Raw genomic sequence first — 15,617 nt, 5'->3', positions numbered from 1 at the left:
GATCAGGGAGCTTCCTCCCTACTGACAGCATTCACACTACTGGAAATTATCATGCAGTCTGCTAGAGGAGAATTGTTACCAACAGTCCTGTTTGACAATGGGTCCCATGTGTTACTCTGCCAGCATTATCCTGTAGAACTTGCTAACTGGTGCAATAGTGGCACAAATACTATGACAGCAAATAACAACATTCTACTTGGTTCTTAGGCCCACCCTCTAGGAAGTGATCTATATTTGTTACTGTAAGCTAGGATTAAAAGCCTATGGTAGGGAAAGTCATAGCACCAAATGGGAAGCCATTGCAATTGTTTTGTTAAATGGATATGACTTATCATCAAATTGTTATGTAAACACAGAATCTGCACCCTTTAATTACTGCTACTGACAGCCACAGTCAGTAGCTCTTCTTGCAATGAGTAATGATTTCAGTGGCAACCCAAAACAAACCCAACTGGTGAGTTTCAAAAGTTTCACCAGGGTTTTCAGCCAATATCATAAGATGAGCACCATCAATAATTGGGACCTTTAGTTCAGGCTGTCACATCATTACATACCACCATCTGAGTCTCATCAATGAGCCCTAATAGATAGGGAAGAGAAAAGATAGACTGACAGGTAGTGCCAGCACTCATGTTCACTAGAAAATAGTTATGAAAAAAGAGATTTATAGCCCTTTTCCACTATATGAATGTAAGTGCCCATACTCCTTGAGGAGGACTGAAAAGGAGGTTATGCAGTGAATTAGGAAACTTGATTGCCAAAAATGATGGCTTGGAAGTTAAAAACAATCAAATCATGGCTCAATGTCATTGAATGATTTCAATCATTGGCTCAATCATTTCAATCATGGCTCAATGGAATGATTTGGAACATGCAGCAGGGTCACATTGTTCTGTAGCCCCAGCAGCCGACAGGAAGTAAAAAGCTCCAGTCTGAACACAAAAGACCAAAATCCCTCCTCCCTGACATATGAGAGGAGTTAATGATGCATAACCCAGTCTCCAGGAGTTAATGACATATAACCCATTTTCCCAGTAATAACCACTTCCATGCCTACAGACCCCAATTAAAGCTGGAAGTCTTGATACCTCAGTGCAATCAGTCATTCTGAAGCCTGTGCACTCTCCCTCCCTAAAGAGAGTGTACTTTCATTTTATGTTCATTTTGCTGTGCATCAATAAACCTGTACCTGCTAATGTCTCCTTTCTGTCTTTCTGTGAATTTTTCTCTGATAAGATCAAGAAATTTCTGACCCTACTCTGGTGACTTGGAACCAGAAACTTGTCAACAAATTTTATGTTTGTAATACAGTATTTTTATCCATAGCACAATGTTCACAATGTTGTACTTCATATTTTTAGGAATAATTTATTTTGCATAGCTATTTTTTTTGGTGGTACTGGGATTTGAACTCAGGGTTTCACACTTGCTATGCAGGTGCTCCACCACTTGAGCCACTCCACCAGCAGCTGTCTTGCATAGCTAAAATTTTATCATTGAATACCAAGTACTATTTCACCTTCTTCCCAATCCCTGATGACTGCCATTTTTCTTTGTTTAAGTATTTGATTATTTTAGATATGTTTAGAAGTAGAATCAAGCAGTGTTTGTTTATCTGAGTCTGGTTTATTTCACTTTGTATAAAGTGTGTGAGGTGCTACTATTTTGTCTCATTTAGATGAAAATCTAAATAAGATTCCATTGTATGTAAATGCCACAAAATCTTTTCCCATTCATTCATTAGTGAATATAAGCTTTATTTCTATATTTTGGATTTTGTAGATGCTGCTACAATGAACATAGTAGTGCAAATAACCCTTTTAAATCATCATTTCAATTATTTGTGTAAGTACTTAGATGTCAGATTGCTAGATGGTGTGGTACGTGTAGTTTTAATGTTCAGAGAACTTGTATGCTGTTTTCCATAGTGACTGTGCTGTTTTATATTCCCACCAGCAGTGTAAAAGGGGTCCAATTTCTTCACACTCCCATCAACATGTTTTTTTAAATTTTTTTGATAGTGACTATGCTAATAAGTATAATATGATTTTACATTTTGGTCTTGGTTTGCATTTTTAATAGTCCTTATTACTCATTGTAATCTTTAGATTCATTGCAATCGTTCAAAAATTCTAATGGTATATCTTACAAAAATAGAAAATCAACATGAAAAATCTTGTACAATCACAAGAATCTGCAAGAGCCAGAAATATCTTGGAAAAGATCAAAGCTAGAAGCATCACACTTTCTGATTTTAAGTACATAACAAAACTACAGTAACTAAGAACAGCTATACTGGCATAAAGACAGATAAATAGACCAATGGAACACAACAGAGAGCCTGGAAATAATCTTATAGATCTGGTTAACTGATTTCAATTAGGTGCCAAGAATGCAGAAAGTAGGATGATCACACCAAAAATTGTATTGGGAAAACTGAATACTCAAATAGAAAATAATGAAATTAGACCCTTATCTACCACATGTGGAAAAATGAACTCAACATGGAAGAAGATTTAAACATAAGACCAGAAACTAAAATTCCCAGGAGAAATGTTCAAAATCACTAATCATCATGAAAATGCAAATATAAAACATTTAAAACTGGTATCAAAGAGCACTATTTAGTCAATTAACAGAAGCAGGCAGGATTGTACTCTAGGACCATTTACTTGTTTTATTATGAAGCAAACCACTAAACTGTGATTATGCATAGAAAATAATCGGGGCATATTCCCTTTGGGACATCTCCTTTGGGATTTATCAACAGTTGAGAAAAATGGATATAACCAACCTAAACTCATCAAATTTGAAGTGTCCCCAAACCTGCATGTGCTGTTTCTTGAGTAAATTTTCAGATAATTAAAAAGATATTGCGGGAAATTCCTTAAACTTCAAGAACTATCTTAACAGTAAAACCTATATTAATCAGTAGTCATGAAATAATGTGTTTTTTAGAGATAGCTCCAAATCCTTCCATGATTTGCTAATATTGTTTTAGTCATATTCACGATATATCTTATTTCACACTCTTGTTGAAAGGCCTATTTCAATAAAAATTTAGTTGAAATGCCTCCTTTGTCTAAGGTAAAAGTAAGCCCACTGTAATGTGGAAAATAGAATTGATATAATTTTCATGTTTACTCTTTCAAAACAATACATAAAAATCAGAACTCTATGTTCTCTAAAGTATGTTTCATGAAATTTAATCTACCTAGAATACTGAGTAAAACCACATAATTTAACAAGCCTATAATTAAAGTTATCAGAGATTCATTTTTACCATAATTTGTTCTTCAGTATCTACTCCAAACTTACACTGATTTTACAGGTGAAAAGATTATTGGAATTCATTGTACAAAATTACTGAATTATCTAAAATTTTTTCTACTCCCTGATGTAATAGCTTGTCCATTCAGATAAGCTATTATCTTATCTCATCTTTATGTTATAATATGCTTAATATAAAACAGGTATGAATTCAGGGGCCCATCAACCACTTGACCTGATGGTTTAAAAGGCTGCATGAGTTCAGCCAGGGTTGAACACCCATATGTTCGGCCTCACTCATCCGCCAATGGCATGGATACTCAAAGCACAATCATGTCACTGTTTTCTAATCTGCTGAAGGGAAATTAGTCACTTCCCCAAAAACGAGGCACATGCGAGCATAAGTTATGTCTTTAGACTCGCAATGATAATATTCATTCCTTCTTAGTAATATGAGCTGATATTCTACAGTGATTTTTTAAGTGTATTCTGTGAGGTTTCAGCATGAAGAATGTAACTGAAGTCACTCTATTTGTGATGAAGGGATTCACAGACCACTGAGTTGCAGATCATCTTCTTCCTCCTGTTTCTAGCAATTTACCTTTTCACTCTCATGGGAAATTTAGGACTGATTGTTCTGGTCACTTGGGATTCCCAACTCCACAACGCCATGTACTATTTTCTGAGTGTCTTGTCCTCCATAGACGCCTGCTATTCCTCTGTTATCACACCAAATATGTTGGTAGATTTTATGTCAAAGAAGAAGATTATTTCATTCTCTGGATGTGCCGTACAGATGTTTTTTGCTGTTACTTTTGGAACCACGGAATGCTTTCTCTTGGCTGCAATGGCTTATGACCACTAAGTAGCTATTTACAACCCCCTTCTCTATTCTGTGAGCATGTCACCCAGAGTCTATGTGTTGCTGATCGTGGCTTGCTATGTTGGTGGAATTGTGCATGCTATTATACACACCATAGCCTCTTTCAACCTATCCTTCTGTGGGTCCAATGAAATTAGACCGATGTTCTGTGATATCCTTCCTCTTCTTGAAATTTCTTGTTCTGACACCCATATGAACCAGCTTCTACTTTTCTACTTTGCTGGGTGTATTGAAATATCAACTATATTAATTATCCTGATCTCCTATGGTTTCATTCTGTCTGCTATTCTGAGGACAGGTTCTGTGGAAGGGAAGTGAAAAGTTTTTTCTACCTGTGGTTGTCACTTAACTGGACTGCTTTTCATGTTACACTTGTGTTCATGTATGTGAGACCAAGTTCCAGCTATGCTTTGGAGCATGACATGATAGTGTCAATATTTTATGCTATTGTGATTCCCATGTTGAATCCCATCATATACAGCTTGAGGAACAAAGATGTAAAAGATGCAGTGCAAAAATTACTTGGAAAAAAATCAGTCTATCAATAATGCATGTTTTTCACACTAAAATTAATACTGGAAATTTGGAGGTAATAATCTCTATGTCAGTACAGGGGGATATGATGAAAACACTTGTTTAATTTATTACTGAAATTATTATCTTGAAAGTTTTAAAATAAAGGTCAGAGGCAGTACTCTCCTATACTGTTTTAAATGCAGAAAAGTTTTTCAGCTATTTCATTTACATAATTTTCATATAAATATATTTATGCACAAATGTATTTATACAGATGTTAATGCTAATTGATAAAGATTGAATTGCACATAATCACATAGTTATATAATCTTCACCTCAAAATGCTATATATGTTTTTCTATAATTTCCACTGAAGTTAAATTGTTTAGGCTACCATAGTTACAATTATGACTAATTCTAAATTCCAAGTGACTGGTTTGATGAACAAAAACATAATCCAAAAGAATAAACAATGCTCCCATAATTCTAGACCATTTTGCATGGAGTCATTGGTAACTAATTATAGTTCAAAGCAATCTGCTCCATTTATAGGTTCAAGTAGCAATCTAATCACAGCTTGAATGGACAGTTTAGACAGAAAAGATGTTGTTCAGACAGATCAGATAAAGTAAAAAAAAAGTCCTAGGTATCATCACTGGGCTGAATAATGAGGTTGAATTTCTTCCTCTTTTATTATATTTTCTAAAGCACAGGCATAGCACCCATGCTTCCATTCCTGTCTGAATACGGAGACATGGCAGTAGTGTTTTCCAAGATTAATTTAATATCAAGCATAACCAAAGAAAAGCACAATTCCAAAAGTAAAGTAAAACTGGCTAGCAGATCTAGCTCTTCCCAAAATACAGCCCATCAGGCACTATGGGACTTCCATAAACTCTGCTTCTTCTCAGCTTTTGCCTATTTTTTTCTTTGTTTTTGTGGAACTGGAGTTTGAACCCTGGGCTTTGTGCTTGCAAAGCAGATTCTCTACTACCCTCTGGTCCATTTTGCTTTGGTTATTTTGAAGATGAGGTCCCACAAACTATTAGTGTGGGCTGTCTAGGACTTGGTCTTACTGATCTCAGTCTCCTGAATAGCCAGGATTACATGCATGAACCTGGCATGCAGCTCCAAATTGTCTTTATCTCTACCATTATGTGGTGCCCCTAAACATGCCACTCTCCTTCATTGCCTAGTTCCAAGGTCCAAAGTACAGAAGAGTGTCTAGCCTGATAGTAACACACTTTGTCTTCACTGCACAGATATGTCTTTCTTCACAGAAGGGTTTAAGAGCTGTGCTTTCCTTCTTTTCTTCATCTTCTTTATTACTTTTAAATTATTACTTATTCATACTTTTTGTCTATCAAGCGCTTTTTTATTCATTACTTAGAAGATACTTAATGAAAAATTAATTGTATAATATCCCTACTGCATCGAATAAAGCCAATAAATACTTTCCTAATATGGGATGAATGAACTTAAATAACACTGCAACAATAGAAATATAAATCTTCTCACAGTATATTTATATATTATCTTTACAGTCGTTTGCTGCTCTGAGAACTCTTCCTTGTGTGTTATCAATTATTTTTTTCCTTCAAATGTCCAAACTAAATTATGATAACTGATATCCATTATCTGTGCATATCTAAGCATTGCAAAGAAGGACTGACCCTCACATGTGTATTTATACACATGCATAAGTGTTTTTATACCATTAAGCATAAAGAGTTCTAAAACCCAATTCAAAATTACAAAGAATGATGACATTTATTCTTATGAAATTTTAAAATCTGCATTAAAGAGGTCAATCATGAATATAAGACCAAGCTACTGATTTAAGAAAGCAAGACCAATTATATACCTGTTGTGTTAATAAATAATAGACTATTAACCCACAGGAAACTCACAAAGAAAGAAACATTTTATGGAGAATGTCTCCACATTAAAAATAACCTGAAAACTTCAAATGTAAATTTGTATCAAACAGTCTTATTATCCACACATTGACTGTGACTTAAAAGTTGGTAATTTCATGCAAACCAAAACCATCTTAAGATTCCTCCTCATTCATGTTAGAGTGGCCATCTTCAAGAACGAAAACAACAATAATTTTAAAAAGAATGTGGGGGAAAGGAACCCTCATACAATGTTGGTAGGAATGTAAATTAGTACAACCACTATGGAAAACTGTATGGAGGTTCCTCAGAAAACTAAAAAAAAACATGAAAACTAACTTATGATCCTACAATAACACTCCTAGGCATATACCTGAAGGAATGTAAGTCCTGATACGATAAAAATACTTGCACACCCATGTTTCCTGCATGATTATTCACAATAACAGTGTTATGAAAACCACCGAGATGCCCTAAAACTAATGAATGTATTAACAAAACAGAAGAATGGAGTATTATTCAGCCATGAAGAAGAATGAAAATTTGTCACTAACAGGTAAATGGATGGAACTGAAAAACATCATTTTAAGTGAAGTAAGCCAGATTCAGAAAGACAAAGATAACATATTTTCTCTCATAATATGTAAGATAGATCCAAATACAAAAATAAGCATCATCATATATACATATATATGCAAAACGTTTCCAAAGATGGGGCTGTTAACAGGGAGGAAGGAGAGAATGATAGAGTGAATAATACTAAAATTCATCACATATGTGTGAGAATAAGACACAACAAAATGCACTGGAAACTGCTAAACAATTCAGGATGGGGGGAAATGCTAAGGAAGATAATAGAGGAAGTTAGACTAATTAAAGTATAATATATTTACATGTAAAAACCCAACTGAACAATTAACAGAATGTTAAATGAAGGACAGGAATATAAAACAGGTGTTGTTAAGGGCAGAGCACTTGAAGGAGGAGAGGGTAAATGAAGAGGGTAAAGGAGGGTAAATATGGCTGATGGGCTTTTTACAAATGTACAAATATAGAATATTGAAACCTGTCAAAGTCATTTTAGGAAGGGGAAGGAGGAAGAGGGAGAATAATTGAAGGGATGAAACAAACTGAAATACATTGTATGCATATATGGAAATGTCACAATGAAGCCCACAGTACAGGGAGGTATTATATATTAATAAAAATGTTAAAGATTAAAGTTGATAGCTTCAAAATGATGGTGAGGAGATGGAGTAAAGAAAAGAATTCTACTCAGCTTGTGTGAGTGTAACATTATCACACATTTTGTGAAACAAATTGCAAATTTATAATAAATTCATATATTCCACAAGATCAGAGAATAACCTCTAACTAAATGAATCACCATCCAGTTATCCAAAGCAAGCAACCAGGAAAAAAGAAATTTGCAGATGGATATTCCATATCATACTGTAAAGCTTTCCTAAAATATCTGCAAACATGATGTACTTTGTTCATGAGTAACTACATTTCAAATGGCAGATGGTGCTTACATCTGACAAATCTGAAGACAAGATAGGTTAAGGAGCAGGATTAAAGAAAGAGGAAGAAGCATACAAAGAGTTAAGAACTATTATTTTCATTTTTTATTATTTACATTATGATTTAATCAGGATTAATAATACGAATATAGAACATCAATCATTCTCGTATGCAACCTTCCTTATGAAAAATAAGCATGTTTCAATTTAGGAAAATACATAGATGCAATGTTAAAAATTACCAGCACTCTTCCTCTTTTTCCTTTTTTGATTTTGTGGTTTGAACACAGGGCCTTGTGTTTCATAAGCAGGTGCTCTACCACTTGAGTCTCTCTGCCAGCCCAAGAAATCTTGATAGAAATAGCATCCCCTGAGTTTATTATTTATATGTTTTTAATCTAGGAAATTTCTAAATACAAACTACCATGATCACATCAAATGTTAAAAAGACCTATAAACCCAAAACTATTATAAACTAATTAAACACACAACCATTTTGTTGTATGCAATAAATCAATTTTATTTTTAAGAATTATCACAAATTGTATCAGAAAATATAAAATATACTTCTATGAAATGATAACTAAGTGCTGGTAATGGGGGAAAGGAGGATACCGTAATGAAATTAATTTAATTTAAAATAAAATTATCTATACGATTATTGAAAAACGATCGAGGAAAACTCACAAGTCCGAAAATTGCTGTTTTAAATTTAAAGGAAATGTTTTCAAGACAACTATTTCATTTTTTGTGTGTGCAATAACCCCCTCTATCCATTTTGAAACATTTCTATCACTACTAAGCACTCACTAAGTAATTTCAGCCATTCACTTCCTTCAGACCTGCCCCAATCTGTTTTCTATTTCATTGAATTTTTTCTGTTGCACTTATTTTGCTAATGACCCACAGCAAAGATGACCTGTCCTGCTGCTTTGAATTCATGTAAAGTCTTCAAGATTCATACCTGTTGTAGCAATTATTGAGACTTCATTCTTTTTTTAGGTTTTTTTGTGCTTACTGTCTGCACAATTTTAATTGTATGATAAGGGACTGTTACAATAGAGGTCTGCAGCAGATCTCTAGATCTTATTTATTTTGCATAATGGAGATGTCAAATCTATTTATGACCAATTCCTCCTTTCCCCAATCACCAGCCCTTTGCAACTACCATTCCACCTTCTGAATTCTACAAGTCTGAGTAGGTCTTAGACCTCAGGCTGGTGGGATCATACATTATTTTCCTTCTATGATTTGTTTATTTCATTTACCACCATGCTCTCCAGGTTCATTCTGGTTATCACATGCTGAGGCATTTCATTTTTTTAAGCTAATATTCCACCGTTTGTGTTTAACACATTTTATTCATTTATTGACCTGTGAGTGGATACTTGAGGTATTTTTACAACTTGGCATTTGGGAATTTTATAGCAATGTACATGAGAATACAAATATGTCTTCGCAATCTTAATGCCAATTTTTTGCACAAACACCAAAAGCTCAATTGCTGGCATGTACAATCAGTTAACAAATAAATAAATGTACAGCTGATGATAAATTTTCCTTTACGATTAGGGGAGAAATTCCTGGCATTTCAGTAAGCTCTCAAATGCTTTAGGGAAAATTTCCAAATTGTTTGGCATATCCTCAGGAAAAGTTGCAAAAGATGAAAACTCCATAAATTATGCTAAAAAATGCGATGTTAAGGAACACATGGCAGAACCAAGAGAGAGCTTTCATTGTAGGTAACAATGAGAGAAGTGTTCATATTGTGCCTTATGTTACCAGTACTTACAGAAATGGCATTGACATCAAATGGAGGTTAACATTTCTGACTCAGTTTCTTCATTCTTTCTTCTTACAATTCTTGTTTTCAACTCTTTACCATTTTAGCCCTGACAAAGAAGTGTGCTCTTGTTGCAGAAGCATGTACATATATATGTGTAAAGAAAACTTTTTTTGGGTAGGTTGCTGTGACCATTTGAAAAGAAAACTATCATTATGTACATGATCCTTGAGAAATATGTCTCACGTAGCATGGATAAATTAATTTGTTTCAATATCTTGTCAAAGCATTGTTTCTCAGGAATACTAAACGTATATATATTTTGGATTTGTATATTAAAATTAAGAGTTCTAGTAACAATTTTACTAAGCATGTACACTAAGTTATGGACTGATACGTGTGCATATGTAAATATTTATCCTGCCTTGTTTTTTCTTATAAACATGGGTAATATGATCTCCTATAGTTTTAGCATTGATACATTAACCAAATGTATTAGAAATTTCCACTCTACAACCTGTAGAATGTATGAAATTTTAAGGTCTGTTCTGATGTGGGGAGCTGCATCTATTTTGAAATTTGTCATTCAAAATTTTTATTATGTAATTGGCATATGACCTGTCATTTAATTAAATATATTACAGTCATAATATGATTATAATTATACATGAGAAATAAAAAACTTAGAGTAGAATAATTTGTTATTTGTCTAAAACCTAAGCTTTTAACATTTGGAATTTTAACATTTTTCTTTATCCACATATCGGCTTGTGTATATCTATCTTTCTAGCTATCTATATGCATATCTTTTTATCTACCTATATATCTAGTAGTGTTTCTAAATCTCATAGGAAGGTTTCTGTCATGAATATCACCTTGGATCAAATATCATTTAAAAACCAGTCGTTTGTCAGCTCAAATGGATGCCAATCAGAAAATACCAGTAACCGCTTGAGAAAAACAAAATATTTACAGACACTGAAATAATTCCTTCTTTAAGTGAAGCCACCTTAGCTAAGAACAACTGATCTATTTATGTCTCATCATATTTTAATTTGAAAGCTGTGTTTATTTTCAAATTATCTTAATTTGAATGTTCAGATATATTTTATTTGTACTATCCTTGCATGATTAATGTATATCATGCTACTTGAAAGGTACTAACTTTGTTAACTGTGTCTACCCAGAATTGATTTTCTCACAGGGCTGGAAAGAAAAACACAGTGTCACAGTGTTGAAGGAACTCATCCTCATGGGCATCACCACACATCCTAAGTTGCAGGCTCCATTATTTGGGCTGTTCCTCATCATCTGCTTAAACACAGTGTTGGGCCATTTGGGCATGATCATTCTCACCATGGTGGACTCCAGGCTACAAACACTCAGGTACTTTTTTTCTCAAACACCTGGCTGTTACAGATCTTGGTTACTCTACAGCTTTGGGTCCCAAAATATTGGTAAATTTTTTTGTCAATCAAAATATGGTCTCCTATTATCTTTATGCTAAACAGCTATCTTTCTTTGTTGTGTTGATTATTAATGAACTTTTTATTCTGTCTGCAATATCCTATGACTGCTACATGACCATCTGTTACACTTTCCTCTACACTGTCTTTATGTCACAAAGAGTATGTTAGGTACTGGTGGCGATTCCCTATCTCTACTGCACATTTGTGTCTCTTCTAGTCACCAAAAAGATTTTTATTTCATCTTTCTGTGGCTACAATGTCATCAGTCATTTCTACTGTGATAATTTTCCTCTGTTACCTTTGATCTGCTCTAATGCTCATGAAATTGAAGTGATTGTTCTGACCTTAGCAGCTTTTAATTTGCTTTCATCTCTTCTGATTGTCCTTGTGTCCTATCTCCTCATCCTTATAGCCATTCTCAGAATGAACTCTGCTGAGGGCAAGCATAAGGCATTTTCTACCTGTGGGTCCCACCTGACAGTGGTAATTGTCTTCTACAGAATGTTGATATTTATGTATGTGCAGCTGAAATCCACTCACTCCTTTGACACTAATAAAGTTGCTTCCATCTTTAACACCCTGATTATCCCCATGTTGAATCCCTTGATCTATAGTTTAAGAAACAAAGATGTAAAATATGCTCAACAAAGTACATGGAAAATGATAAGCAACAGTTTTTCTTAAATGATAAATCCAATATGAATCCTAAAATTCAGAAATACATGTCAACCTGCTGTGATTTTGTTCAGAATGTTTTGGAAACACAAGTGGGCTAAACATAAGATTGACCTTCTTTGCATGAGTCAAAGTTGAAAATGTAATAAATACACCAATAAACAAAATAATAAATGGCTGCCATTCTTAAAAGGAAAAAGAAATTATGGTACAATAATTAAGGAAATTCTCTAGCACATTAGAATTAATATTGGGTCTTGAGACCAAAGGAACATGTTGCAGATTGTGGATACAGTATGGGAGTGAGAAACTATGGTATGTATTAACAATGAGTTAAGGTGTTCTTTGTGGTAGGCCTACACAGCACACTTTCTAATGTCTGTTTGTGTTTGCATATATCTTTTTTCTTTTCTGTAAGCATAGTATTACAGTTTACTCTTTATACAATTCTCTGGGTTGCATTAAAATCAGTCTCGATTGTGGTATCAGGAGGTTCATTTCTGTGTGATGGTTAAAAAAGGTCAATCATATAAATGTGCTCAAATGTTCCTAGTCTACATGAGGATTTTAGGGTCCTTCTCTTTTCTCACTAGTACACTTACTTTAAAATGTAGCTGAAAGGTATCTACTAACTTAACATATTTGACTATTAGTAATCCATAACTGCTGTAGAACATCTAATTTTGTCTAATTCAGGGCATATGTGTATAGAAGTGGATATACTAATTAAGAAATACTTCTTGAGCTCTTCATAGAAGCTTCCAGGGTTTTCCTTTATTCTCTTCCTTACTTGCTTTATCTTCAATGTTTATAATTATTTTTCTTTAATTTGTGATAACTCCTCCTTACCTCTCTAAGTGAAAAGTATAATTCTTATTTAAAAGTCATGGTGTATTTATTTATTCTTGCATAAAATCACTACTTTATGATGAAAGTATTTTGTTGCTCTTTCTTCTTATTCTTGACTTTCCTCATATTTGATCCATGCGATAATGAATTATGAATTATGCTATTTATCTCGTGAAAGGGTAATGGAATATGCACTGATGAGAGTATATGTCATGTCTTCAGAAATTTAATCATCCATTACACTATCTAAAAGTCTTACTTTTATCATTATTTTTATTATTAATATTCATGTCATTTATTTTACACCACCAATAGAATGCTCTGTTTTCTTATTATGTTATCATATAGTAAAATCACTTGTATACTGAATCAAATATGCATAAATATAAATCAATAAAATAATAAAAACTTACATACATTGCCATGTGGGAGTAAATATTACTAAATATTTCATATTGTTTATTTTTCATTTATTACCAGAAATTTATATAAAATGTCATAAGTACAAGAAAATATTGTACTTTCCTACAAAATATGTTGAACAGAGCTAAAGTGAAATATTAATAATGTAAGTTGTATGGTGGATTCAAGTTGTGGAAAAAATGTTTTTTCCTTATTTATGACAAATATTCTACATTTATATTTTTCTTGAGTCAGGAGTTCTTTGAGAAAAAGCCATCAGTCTTGTCCCCTCTGAGCTTGGAGTCACCTGACTCATCCATTCTTCAAATGGCTTTACAAATAACTTGTGTTTAAACTGGATATTAAACTTGCCTGTGACCTTGTCAACTTCAGCCACATTCATCTGGATGATGTGTTATACTTAACACCACTGATATGACTGCTGGTGGAGCATTTCCAAGGCACTTGCAAGCCCATGAACATATGAAGGTTGTTTAAGGGGCAGGGGCTATGCCTGCTGCCTCTAAGATAAGTAAACACAGAAAAGCAATTTTTTAAGGAAAAGTTTCACTACCTAGCCCAGGATGGTCTGGAACTTGCTATGTCGCCAGGATGACTGGAAACTTGTGGTCCTTCTGCCTCAGAATCTTAAGTGCTGGGATTATAGTCTTGTACCAATATATCTGGCTTGAAAATATTTAGTTTAATATATATTTAAATGATTTTATACTTCTGCAAATTACCTTCAATAAGCAATTATAATAGAAAGGTAAAATATCTCAGTATCTTATTTTGATAAACTCTGAATAAACATATCCCAGTACTCTACTTCTGTGATAAATGTTGGTCAGACTTTTGATTGTTCCTTAAGTGGAGAGGCAAACATAGTACAAATAGGAGTGTAGTTTAAAAATAATAAGACATTTCATTGAATTTAATGGTTACTTTCTATTTTATTTGTACCTTGATTTATAAATTGTTTTGGAAAGAAGTGACATTTGATTGAAATAATTACTAAGGCAATTTGAGTAGAGAGAACTTAATATTTTATCCAAAAATAATTATAAAGGTAAATACAATTTAGAATAAGAAAACATTTGAATGAAGGGACACTGAGAATGTGAATAAATAAGCAATTTGTAGTTGAGGTTAGGATCATCAGCAGAGGTGTATTATGATTTTTCAGTTACACAGATTATAAGAAAAAACATAAATGGGTGAAATGAATTTAAAAATGGAAGTTTGTGTTAAAAATTTCTCTAAATATTCACCATAAAATCAAGTCTAGTTGCTCGATTATTGAACTCTTTTAAATGGTAGGGGAAAAGGAAGAAATATCCAATTCCTAGAATTTTTTGGAAAACTAAAGATGTGGCATATTTTCTAATTAATTGAGGAATGTTTCCCTGATATCAAAGATGGATGAAGACATAATTATGTGAGAATACTGAAAAAAATATTATCTGATGAATGTGACAATATGTAAACAGTAAAGATCCATGTTTACTTGATTATAAAAATTCATTTAACATTCAAAAATCAAAATGCCACTCATCGTGTTAAGAAAATAAAAGGAAAAATGTTTATAACATAAATATTTGCAAAAACATCAAATAAAACAAATGAGAAAAACACTCGAACAAAGAGGAATTAATAAAGACTCAAATGTTACCAACTCAGTATACTTATAAATCTCTATGATGTATAAGGAAGAAAGAAAAGAGCAAAGATTGATTAAATCAATCAGAAAAATGAAACTAATAAAAGTATTAATATTAGAACATACTTCTCAATAACACGCCCAATTGCGAATGGGCTTAACTCTCCAAATAATTCACATAAACCATGTGATTGCATTAAAAAACAAGATAGGATTAAAATGCACACCTTGCTGGCAAAGACAGAATGAAAGATGGGAAATGATATTCCAAATAAAATTTGATAGTCAGATATGTATGGAAATGTCACAACGAAACTCCTTGTATAGCTATCTTAAACAAACAAAAAATGTCATTTTTTTTCTTTTAAAAATTGGAGAATAGAAGGGCAGAACAGGTCCTGTCTTGGGGTTTGGTACCCATGGGAGCAGGGAGATAGGGAAAGTGTGTAGGAGGGTGAATATGGCTCAAATACTATGTACACATGTATGTAAATGGAAAAATGAGGCCTGTTGAAACTATTCCAGGAATGGGGACTGGAGATAGAAGAGAATGATGGAGGGGACAAATTCAACTCTGACATATTTGATATATTGTAAGAACCTTTATAAATGTAACAATGTACCCATAGCATAATATAATTTAAAAAATAGGGTATCTGTAGTCCTGTCTGACAATGCAGACTTCAAAC

General features: G+C 33.3%; 1 pseudogene; it reads left to right on the top strand.

Moving 5' to 3' along the window:
* Positions 1–3,774: 3,774 nt before the first annotated feature.
* On the top strand, positions 3,775–4,701 carry LOC109702091 (olfactory receptor 5T7-like; annotated as a pseudogene).
* The last annotated feature ends 10,916 nt before the right edge of the window (positions 4,702–15,617 follow it).

The sequence above is a fragment of the Castor canadensis genome, chromosome 1 (genome assembly GCF_047511655.1).
Source record: "Castor canadensis chromosome 1, mCasCan1.hap1v2, whole genome shotgun sequence".
Taxonomy (NCBI): Eukaryota; Metazoa; Chordata; class Mammalia; order Rodentia; family Castoridae; genus Castor; species Castor canadensis.
This window is presented reverse-complemented; position numbering and strand designations above follow the sequence as displayed.